Genomic DNA, 11,615 nt, shown 5'->3' with positions numbered 1-11,615 from the left:
TTGGTAGATTGTGTTGGTCATTATGGAAATGGTCCGGCTGCATCTGTTCTTTAATTTGCGCGTCGTCATTAGATCACGCGCAGAACTTTCCACTCCCATCAGCACTTTTTTTGGAATAGTGCTTTCATGCTAATTTGCCCTGTTTAGTAAATCTGGCTCTAATACACTGTTAGACTTTTCAAGGGTTTTTTACAGTAACTTACTGGCATCACTGTTGCCAGTAAGTTACTGTAATTAAGAGTTACAGTACCAAACCGTATTTCAGTTTTGTGTAATACAGTGCATTACTGTAAAAACGAAGCTAATCAGTACAGTGCATTACTGTAAAAACTAAGCTAATCAGTACACTACTGTAATTATTTTTATTTGTACTAAATATAAATTAGATTTGATAATTTTGATATATGATTAATTTTATTTTTATCCTACATAAGTACTACTTTCATACAAACCAATTAGACAAAGTTATCACAAAATACCATTTTTTTATTTAAAACATTTCATATATATCACAAAATAAACATGCCAATGCTGGAAATGATGTGTGAAATTTGTACACATTAATGGGTGAGTTTAGAGACAACATTTTTTGTTTTAATTTGAACTCATTCATTGTGTTAATGATTTTAACAAAGTAAATATGTCAGAGAGGTTAGCACAAAGATGTGTAAACGTGTTAAATTAACACATTATGTGCTGTCCTTCATTGCAAACATTTTTGAAAACATACATAAAACCATAAACAAAACATTAGCATTTGACTAAATGAATGTAGAGTCATTGGCTGTTTATCTTATACAAGTATTATAATGAAATATCAACCATTACATTCATAAAACTGCAGAATATAAATACATTTTTAAGCATTCAAAAAGGAAATGTCCAAAACAGGACAAAACACAGTTCTTTTCACAATACTTGATGAGAGTTGTATGAGAGAGAGAGAGAGAGAGAGAGAGAGAGCGAGAGAATATTAGTGTCACATTATTTTTAACCTCCTTTTTTGTTAATTTTTATTATTATTTTCACAAAAACTTAAGAATATATATTTGTAAACAGCTTTTGTCAATAAATAGCATACAAAAGACCTAAATTAAATTATGCCAGATTAAATTTTAATACTTACAAATCCTAAATTCTGTCCAAAAATGCTGAGATCCATAGAAAGAACGACTGAAATAGATGATTTTAGCCCATTTCAGCTTGTCTGCAGTGAAGGAGTACCTGTTTGAGACAAATACACAGTAAGATACATGCAAGAAATCACTGTGTGATGATCGTTCTCCTTCCTAAAGTAGTTAACCCACCTGTGCGCTGATATAGGACCTTCCTAGTCAGGTGGAACTTCAATGGTAGAGTCTTCTGGCTAATAAAATATAAAAATAATGCAAAAATATAAACTTAAGTTGTTTAGAATGCTAGATTTGGTCTGAATGAATTAGTGAGAGTTTTACTGCAGTGCTTACCTGGATACATTTAATCTGGTGAGACTGAACAAAGACAATGGTCCATCTTCTGATTGGTTCATTTGCTGTGTAATAAATATAAAGTAAGACATGATGCAAAGGTCACTTATTTGATATAAAGTTAGCCAATTTTATAGAGATTTTATAAGATATTGTAAGCTACCTAGTCTGCACCAGTGGCTCAAAAGCAATTTTCACATAGCGTATGCAAATCATTTCAGCAAACTTATCTCAAAATATATCACAAATGGGCTGGCCTACCTCTGGAATCTTGCTAAGTCACTGGCGCGAATTGGCGCTTTGTTGCAGTTGCCTTTAAACACAAAAATGAAAGTAAATATTAAATTTCATTAAAAAAAAAAACTATAATATGGTATAGTTTGCAAACTAATGCTAAAACTATAAAGGTTCTCATCAGGCCAACATTAGGCTATAAACAGAATTTCACATTAGTTTATTCACATTTATTGTTAATGTAAACGCGTTGCTCGTTGGCATATTTTAACTCGACAATTCAATAATCTAACAAAGTGTGTAAAATGAAACGTACGTTAGCTCAGTTTACCATGGTAAAGTTCGTTACCGCCATGTTGACGACGAGTAACATTAGGCTAACGTTAACGTTATAACATACGTTAAACTGGGCACAATCCTGTCAACACCCAGTCTATGGTCAACATACACAGAATGTTTTTTTTTTTTTTCGTTTTTTTTTTTACCTTGCTTGTTGATCTCTCTCTCGGTGAAGTGAATTCCGTCTCTTCCCCGGGCCAGACACGAACGTCGCGATCCAACAAAAGACAGACCCCATTACCTACACTGGATGTCTGTCTGACGCGACACACAAATCCCAGACAGTGTAGTGATGCGCCGCGGCCGTTATATTTCAGACGTAGTCCGATACGAGTCCAAGCACTCGCGCTAGTTCTTACAAGGGATAAACAGGTTTGCATTTAAAGGTCCGGTCGCTTCAATGTGTCCAATATAGACAGCCTCTGGCTATTATAGCGTTGTAGACACGCGGTGTAAGGCAAAAATTAGGAAATAAAAAGCACGGTGGAATGGTGCCAGCCAGAGAGGCAGTTACGTCAAATACAGTAGTATACAGCAAATTAAAAAAATACAGTAAGTCTCTGTATGTGGTGTTAGACGTCACAGAAAATTCCCATGATGCAATTGGAATCACAGTTATTTACTGTAAAGAGAAATAGCAGTATAATACTGGGGGATTTAAAGTAAATAACTGTAGAAATTACAGAAAAGTCTAACAGTGTACTTTAATGAGAGTTAGTTGACATGTAGTTGCAAAGTTACTTATAGTTAGCAGAATTTCCAGCCTGACGTCGTCATACTCAGATTCTAGTCAGAATGTGAGTCTGATACTGCTCCATAGAGATTTGATTATGGGGTGTGTCTCAACCGAACGAGGAAAAAAAAACCCTCTGCACTCAATTGGATAGACCTACAACCAATCAGAGCAACGGAGTAAATGACGCATGTTCTTCATTCATATTTTCAACCAACAAAATGTCGCGGCTCTCTGTTCCTCTTTTAAAATGAATGCGCTGTGGATATCTTCTATAACAGACGCGATGGCGGAATCTACACATGATGTTTCATAAACAAAGTTCGGGAGGAGCACGTACAAATAATCAATCCAATATCAACTTGTCATCAAACAATACCATGTCTAACGTTACCCTATCTATCAGCATGAGGAAGCATATTCACTCTGTCAACTTACCTAACACTCCTTGACAGTTTTTCAGCATCCCTCCACCACCCCGAATCCTCACTCTTGTTCTCTCACAACCAGGAATACGGGGGGAGTATGGCTACCGAGCCCACAGCCCTCTCCTCGGACAGCACGTCATATACGCATTTATTCTATCGACTTATTTGTGTGAAATCTTATATACGCATTTATTCTGTCTGACTTATTTGTAAATGTGAACTCGTGAAATCTCAATTCTCCAGCAGCAGTCGTCTTTGTTGTAAACTAATTCAAATCAAGCGCTCTTTGGTGACGTGGATGATTACGCTACCGTTGCTCATCTGTCCATCATCGTATAAAGCCCGCCCTAACAATTTGATTGGTCCGAACAATTTTTGTTCGGGCATAATAGCTCCTCAACGGAGCGAGTCCAGACCGAACTTCCCGACCAAAAAATGTTGTGGGCGGGGTTCGGGCTGGCACCCAGGCTACAGAATTTCTAAAGTGGACCATCAAAATAAAGCGTAACCAAATAAACTAGTAAATTGCTATTTATATACAGTATATATAATTTGGTGTAATATCATTTGACTTGAAAGACTATATTCTTTTTCTTGTTCTCTGTCCAATGCAGTGGTACGTTAGACGGCTGTTAAAGTGTACGAGGTTTTTTTTTTTTGTTGATGCCATATGCTAGCTTCAAAGGACACAACTGCTTTTTAATCTCATGTAAAAACGTTAAGCTCTCTTGTCAGTGAGAAATAAAATTACATTGACTTTTTAAAAGATATGAGAGGAAACCAAACTTCATGTTTGTTTTTTTCCTCACGCCCCCCTCTTTACTGTATTTACTCTTTGAAGTACTGTAGTTGAGACAGTCTGTAGAACCGAAACCGTGCTTGATATTTCCCAAAGGTGTTAAACAAACACGGCATCATGAAGTGCAACACTCTCCCACTCGATTGCCTATGTGCAGCCCCATGGGCAAAGCTGTCAATGTAAATCTGTGCGCTTACACATCTGCTGCTCAGGTATGAGTTTATTCCAGGCAGCACACAATTCAAATCCAGATTTAATTACTGGAGAGTTTGCCGCTTCGGGCCCTAGGAAGGTAGTTCTTTTGGAAATCCCAAGTAGAATCCCAGAGCTTCCATTAGCTTTTTAAAACTGTGCCTTCTTTGATTTGTCACCCTGTTCACGCTTGCATTTATTTGTAACAGTGTTGGGAAAACTACTTGGAAACTGTATAAGAAATGCAATTTAATGTAGTTACTGTGAACTACAATCAAACTGTTTTTTAGGAAAATAAGCTGCATGTTTAATAAAAAGTTGCTAACTAGGCTACATTAAAGGTATTTAACTTGAATAATACATTTTGGTGCACTTACATTAAATACTACAAAAAACACTCTTACGTTCAATTATGCCATTCATCATCACTTTGATGATGTACGTTTTCAGTTATTCAGATTAGCGACTGAATCAAAAACTAAGTGATATAAAGTAGAATTTATCCGAATATGTCTCAGGAAAGGATGTAAATCCTGCATAGGCATTTACTGTGAGTACAGAGGTTCAGATGAATCAGTGAATCATTTCTGACTAAATGAATCAGAATCAGTCACAGACTCCCAGTGCTGAGACAGAGAATATGTGTTTATTATTGCCTTAGGCCACTTGGTTATTGTGTGTGTTTAACTATAGTTGCTTTGCAACACTGACATATAATATGCAGCTAATATACTGATACTGCAGAATCATCTCTTCAGCTGTTGTTCGTTGTAGTGGTATTTTCACAGACTTTATCTCAAGACTAAGGATTGTGAGAAATATTGTTACTGTGAGATTTTGGTAGACATGTTGACCATATCGCCTGTGTCTGCTTGAAACTACAACAAAGGCAGCAGATCTTATCATGTGCTGGTTTCCTCCAGCTTTAGTGCTGGCAGTGATAACACGACGCAGCTAAGCAGATGGAGGAGACACGCTTCTCTCCATTGTACAGGACAAGACAAGCTGCTGAGAGGCAAACTATACACAAGATTTAGTTGCAGAGCATAAGCAAGTGCCGCAAGCCAAAAAAAAGAGAACAAGAAAACAAAATCTTATGGAAGTTAATGGAGGCGATCAATCATATAGTCCCAGGAGACACCATTTCTTGTGATATGGGGAATTAAGATTCATACAGAGGGAGATGGATGTCGACTTTGCATGTTATGATGGTAAACATCAGTTTTGGGGAAGTTTTGCAAAGCTACAAGCTACTCATAATTTAAAATCGCTTGTTAGCTGTTAGGAACAGAGAAAGAAGGGAAAACTGAAGAAAAGTCATTGGGCAACTGCTTTAATCAAAAAGACAGCACAGAGTAGAGGTTATACTGGAAAAATATCAGAAATGTCACTAACCATTTTATGTAGACACAGCATTGCAATTTACATCAATCATTGGAAATTTAAAGATCTCAACACTGAAAGCCATTTTGATAAATTATCTTCATGCACTTGTATTAGAAACCTTTTAGAAAATTGAGAAAATAATATATTAAAACCGCAAGGCATTTCTCCAAAAGCATGCTGCCAAGCAGTGATTTATTTTTGTTTCTGTTGATCTCCACCTGAAAAGTGTTCAGTGACAATTTTGTAATTATTCTTGAGTTTTGTCCTTGAAATGCTTCACAAAAGAACTGGGGAACAACTGCTCATTGATTCCTAGCTTTTGAAAGTACATTTTCTTTCATTACCTTAAACATCTATAGTGTAGTTTGAATCACAGCACACTTATTGTCATTAGCCTACATTTTGCAAGTGTTTTTTGAATGCATTGTGACACACATAAAGCAAAAGATTTATATTTAATGCCTAACAACCAAACCCCCCTGATCCAAAGAGTGTTCAACAGCTGAATGCCACACAGTGTCAGCAAAAAAACTGCTTTCCTTCATTAGCCGGTTAGTGGCTCTGTATGTTTTGAAGGTTTGGCTGTATTGACAATAAATCCTGTTCAGTGAATTGCATATAAGCCAAAGAAGTCCATATGTCAATTTATTTGAATTCAAAGAGTGTTAACTTTCTAACCATGAATAAACTTCCAAAATGAATTAACAGTTTTGTTTGTTTTTTTCTTTAGAAAAGAATAAAGAGACACTTCAGGGTCAGGGACAAACGCCACATTCTCTTCAATACATACAAGAAGGAACAAAACACACTCCAGAACATAATCGTGTTTTCATGTCTTTCATACAGGTCATCTTGATTCAGCTCACACTTTCTGATTGTATGAGAGAAGAAATGTTTGACATTTCAGGGTTATTGTTTGACCTCGGAGGATGGACCAGATCTCTCTTGTTTTGACTAGAAAAATCTGACAGGAAAAGACAGATGACTGTTTGTGTATGCCATCAAGTAATGATTTTTATTATATTTCTTTATTGATTTCTTTCAGCCAAATGTCTTATTGTGTATTTCTTCCTTGAAAATATAATAATGTGAGTATTTCATTTGTTGCTGTTTCATGATGCACATACTGTTCTGCACAACAATACAAGGATAGATAGATAGATAGATAGATAGATAGATAGATAGATAGATAGATAGATAGATAGATAGATAGATAGATAGATAGATAGATAGATAGATAGATAGATAGATAGATTTTAAAACAGTCTAAGCTTATTTTAATAATGAGTCCTCAACTATGCCCTCTGATGAAGGCGAAGAGCTAAGAGAAACTGAATCTGCAAACCATAAAAGACTTGCGGTGTTGTGAGCTTTGCCAACACAGCAGTCTATTAATGTCATCACCTTTAGACCATGTCACGAAGCCAGCAAAATAATGCTGCATCGATCAGGATTAATTAGTATTGATGTGAATTAATCTAGCAGAACAAGACCAATCTGTCCACATATGGCTGTAGTTCAGGGCTCAGTATTCCAATATGTGAAAGTTACACGTTTCATTATTTTTATTATGGGCATTATTTAAAAGTGGTGTTTAAAATATTTCTGTCTGTATAATAAATGCATGGTTATTCATTTTCTCCAGCTATCATTAAGACATAATCGATTGGATTTGGTGTTGATGAATACATCTAAATTAAGTCTGTGTGGGGCATTTTAACAATGTTGTCTTGCATAACTGACAACCAGGGTGAAAATTCAATTAAAGCTGTCAGAACAGATGCTTTTGCAGAACTGAAGTTCTTAAAGCAACTTGACACTGCTATCAGGTTCAAAAGGGCCATTAATGTAACATGTCAGCAAGACAATGTTGCATTTGAAACTGTGCAGAGCAGCGTATTAAGACATTGATGGACAAAGAAATCGCCAGATATTAAACATAACGTCCACAAAAGGTTGAGAACATTTACATTGTCTACTTAAAGGCAACCAAAGCACTCAGAAAGTGTGTTGTCTAATTAATTTCAATTCTGGTAGGGGATTTTTCTTTATCTTTGGAGCCAGGCAGGCAGGATTAAAGGTTTGCTGGGGATTTTACATTTATTCATTTAGCAAGAATGATGGGACTGATAGGGTTATACCAGTCATTACTAATACACAGGTAATTTCATTAAGGAATTGATGATGGCAGGCGCATTGCGGAGCCCGGCTGGCGGGCAGAGAAGTATTAAATCAAGTACAGCAGTCAACAAGTAGAACAGATGTCGTCACAAGGTGGACCTTTAGGAATCTATCAGTCCCAAATAAGGCTAGGACTTTCAGAAAGTTCAATATCTGTGTATTTCTGATTAATTTAAATACAAAATGCACTTGCATGTTATTAGAGCCGTTTAAAAGTATGCAAAGTAGTTGTGCATATAAGAACACTTTCCAACTTTATTTATGCCTCACTTCTGACTCAAACACACACACACACACACACACACTGTGTGGGCAGGGCGTCACCACCTTGTGTCATCCCAGAATAAATGAAGTGTTTATTAGTGATGGGGACGAGACCGCCTATGCCGAGTCCGAGTCAAGACCGAGTCTTTGAAGGGTCGAGACCGAGTCGAGACCGAGTCCGTTGGTTTTCAAATACAGTCGAGTCCGAGTCAAGACCGAGTCTTTGAGGAAGCAAGTCCGAGTTGAGACTGAGTCTTTAGGAGTCGAGACCAAGACCATAAAAACATGTCAGTTTTCATATTCATGATTTAATATCACCCCAGTTAATAAACAACAGTTAGGCCTACAGACTAAGCTAGATTGGGAATTGTTTAGAGGAGCAGTCTTAACGTCTTAATATGGACTATGCTTTTACTATCATTAAAAAAATCCCTACCACATGCATTATCTTCTGCCTATTTTTCTAAACTGCTTTAACACTGCTGCTCTGTCATCAACATGTTAAGCCCACCCCACCCGAGACCGGACTCGAGTACTACATCACTAGTGTTTATATATTATAAATTTACTTTACATTTATGCATTTGGCAGATGCTTTTATCCAAAGTGACTTACACTGTATTTAAGGTATACTGTAAAATAAATAATTATAAATAATAATTAAAGCATGCATCGATAAATAAAATTTATAAATAAGATTTCACTTTGTTTTGTCTGTTGGCTGTAATTCCAAAGTGTTTGTCATTCATTTAACATGGACAAAGTGCACTGCACAGCTAGGATTGTGTGTACACCCAAACTCCACATAATTTCAGAACCATGGGCATACATTTTTCCCTGATTGCTCTCTTCTTGTAAGGCTTTCTACTAGATGTTGGAACATTGCTGCAGGGATTTGCTCCCATTCACATTGAAGTGCATCAGTGAGGTCAGGCACTGATGTTGGGCAAAGGCCTGACTCGCAGTTGGTGTTCCAGATCATTGGATGTTCAGGTCTGGGCTTCGTGCGGGCCAGTCAAGTTTTTCCCACACTACTCCTTAAACCATTTCTATTTCATGGACCTTGCTTTGTGCACAGGCATCATTGTTAAGCTGGAGCAGGAAAGGACCTTTCAGAAATTGAAAGTTTGCACTATATAGTGGATCATTCAGTTCTGTCTCCGCAGAAATTAATATAGCCAAACTCATTAATTAGAAGAGCCCATGAAGAGTGTGGGCCACCAGGATGTTTTGATTCACTGTTCTGACATCACATACTATTTACAGCGCAGCAAACTCAATAATAGAATAATAGGACACATTGTCTCTGAGCCCTCTGGAAAAATATACAGAGTTGTTATGAATGTAATTTAATGGGACAATCTGTGCCAACAAGATGGCATTCAGCATCTATCTTACTGAATGCATTTGCCATGCTCAGACTAATAATGGAATCATGCGAGTCAAAAAAGACATATTTTTGTGACTTGATGAATTTAGTTTGTTTCATTACACTTCATGCTTAAATTTAGTTTTTTCCCTGGGGAAACGCTTTAAAGTCAGCAAGCGAAGTGATTATATCACTTGATGCGCGTTAACTCTTCAAAGCGCATCCCAAACAGTCAATAATTTAACAGCCAAACTGAAATATGTAGACTCAGTCATGAAAGAAGACAACCTTTGAGTGACAACTTGACTGAATTATTCACAACGTCAGATCATCTATGCATAACAGAAATGAGTACGTATAGAAGGTATATAGCTTCATGTGATGTCATCTGTGGACTGCTTGGAAAAAAATCAAAGAACAAAAATTTTTTAAAAATGCCATTGCACAATTTATTTCTCAATTTAGGAATCGACTGTTAAAGTGACTGTCGTGAGTGCAAATGAGAGACAGAGAGAGGGAGAAGTGCTGAATACTGCCGTCTGTTCCCCAGGAAGCATTTAATTAATTATCATAATTGACATGAATAGCAGCTGTCAGGCTCAGTGACTGTGCTAGAAGTGTGGCAATAGGAGAAAAGTGGTGCCGGTCTCTCTGGGACACATTTACTGTATTGCTTCTCCATTGACCTGCTCACATGGAGGCCTCGGGCTTGAAGAGAGTCTGTTTACTTACTGGCTTCAATCAGCTGGCTGCTGTCTCAAGCTGTTTATTCTTCGTCATCCGTCCTGTCACTGATGCTGTTGGCAGGAGCAGAAATGACTTATACACTAGTATTCAAAAGTTTGGGTTCAGTGAGATATACTGTACATATTACAGTACAGACTTTTACATTTCAAGTAAATGCTGTTCTTTTGAACTTTCTGTTCATCATAATTATAAGAAATGTTTCTTGAGCACCACATCAGCATATTAGAATGATTTCTGACGGATCATGTAACACTGAAGACTGGAGTAATAACTTCTTTGCTTTTCCATCACAGGAATAAATTACATTTTAAAGTATATTGATATAGAAAACAGTTATTTTAAATGTACTTTTTAATTCGGTTTATACTGTATTTTTAATCAATGTTTTTTTTTTCTTTTTTTATCTTACCGACCCCAACATTGTAATCGAAGTGTACATCTAAGAACATATTTTGCACTCTAAAGGTAGTGAGGATGTTCAGTGACTCTTTCGGCAGGTTACATCATTACGTCAGTAGGAGGCAGAAAGCCACTCTGTGTTTCTGAAATTGCATACTGTCTGAGTAGGTACTACATTTGAATTTGAACTTACTTCAAGACTTCTAAACAAGTCAGTTTTATATAGTATGAATATGGGTAGTATGAATGAAATTTGGATGTACTACATCCACCATGTTATTATTGTCACGTGACCTACCAGCGTCAGTTGTGTCGCTTCACCGCTATTCATATATACTCTCCCGTGGCCTCATGGGATAGTAAAATCAAATATCCATCGAATTCGCACTTCAGAATCTCGCCGGGAGTAGTAGAAGTAGTACTAGTAGTAGTACTTTTCGCTTACTGTTTTTCGAAAACTATGAATTCGGACGTTCTACTCTTGGCATACTGCTTTTCACATATTAAATAGTAGGGAAGTATTCGATTTTGGATGCAGCGACTGTCTTTATGAATAAGTCATTAGACTAATTCATTTCATTGATTTGTTCACAACCGCTGATTCACTCTGGAACTAAACAAGTGACTGTCTTTGAGCAAGCCATTCAATCATTCATTCAAACGAGTTGTTCAAAACCGCTGATTTGTTACACTCTAAAAATGGCTGGGTTAAAAACAACTCAATTGGCAACCCAGCGCTGGGTAAATATTGGACAGAACACAGGCTGGGTTAAATTAACCCAGTGACATTTTAACCCAGGAGGCTGGGTTGTTGAGAAACCCAAGATGTAGTCATTTTTTTTACCATTAATGGATTTGCTATTCTGGGTTATTTTTGCTGGGCTATTCTTATAATTTCACCTGTGCTTTACTGTAAAACTATGAATTAAGAAATAATGAAGAACATGTTTAAACTGTTAAAATAACAACATTGTTCTGAACAATGTAATTTATACCATTTAAATCTTAGGAAATTAAAGTGAAATTCACAGATGTGCAAAATTGTATTTTACAGTATGTACACAGTGAAATAAAAAAA

The 11,615-nt window shown here is 36.6% G+C and overlaps 1 long non-coding RNA gene across 1 annotated transcript; it reads right to left on the bottom strand.

Annotated features, from left to right (window-relative positions):
- Positions 1-1,366: 1,366 nt before the first annotated feature.
- Positions 1,367-2,735, bottom strand: LOC311306811. Its single transcript, XR_014630223.1, has 3 exons — positions 2,186-2,735; positions 1,728-1,779; positions 1,367-1,531 (listed from the first exon to the last, which is right to left on the bottom strand). It is a non-coding gene; the product is annotated as an uncharacterized lncRNA (long non-coding RNA).
- Positions 2,736-11,615: the final 8,880 nt, after the last annotated feature.

The sequence above is a fragment of the Rutilus rutilus genome (genome assembly GCF_951802725.1).
Source record: "Rutilus rutilus genome assembly, chromosome: 17".
NCBI lineage: Eukaryota > Metazoa > Chordata > Actinopteri > Cypriniformes > Leuciscidae > Rutilus > Rutilus rutilus.
The sequence above is the reverse complement of the archived record's forward strand: the minus strand, read 5'-3'. Positions and strand labels throughout refer to the sequence as shown.